We start from the raw sequence: 271 nt of genomic DNA on the forward strand, positions 1-271 counted from the left end.
TAACTACTCGACTATACCCCCCCCCTACCCCCCCCCCCCCAAAGGATAGAGAAGCAAAACCGTTCCATTAAAACGAATAATTCCAAGTTCACCTAATCGGGATTGTTGATGCTACAAATCATAATTTCAAGCAAAACCATTCCATTAAAACGACATAAAATGCATCAAAATACAATTTTCGCAACAGAAGCAAAAATTAGCCAAATGGAAACCATGCTCATGATATCTGGAATTGTTCAAAGGAAAACTATTCTCCTCATCTCTGTCTCTC

At 39.1% G+C, this 271-nt stretch overlaps 1 protein-coding gene across 2 annotated transcripts in view; it reads right to left on the reverse strand.

The window, feature by feature from the left end:
• The window catches only part of LOC109208941 (lysine-specific demethylase JMJ18-like), a 10,033-nt gene that overhangs the window by 8,511 nt on the left and 1,251 nt on the right, over nt 1-271 (reverse strand). The window lies entirely within an intron of this gene.

Source organism: Nicotiana attenuata, chromosome 2, assembly GCF_001879085.1.
Source record: "Nicotiana attenuata strain UT chromosome 2, NIATTr2, whole genome shotgun sequence".
NCBI classification, from domain to species: Eukaryota; Viridiplantae; Streptophyta; class Magnoliopsida; order Solanales; family Solanaceae; genus Nicotiana; species Nicotiana attenuata.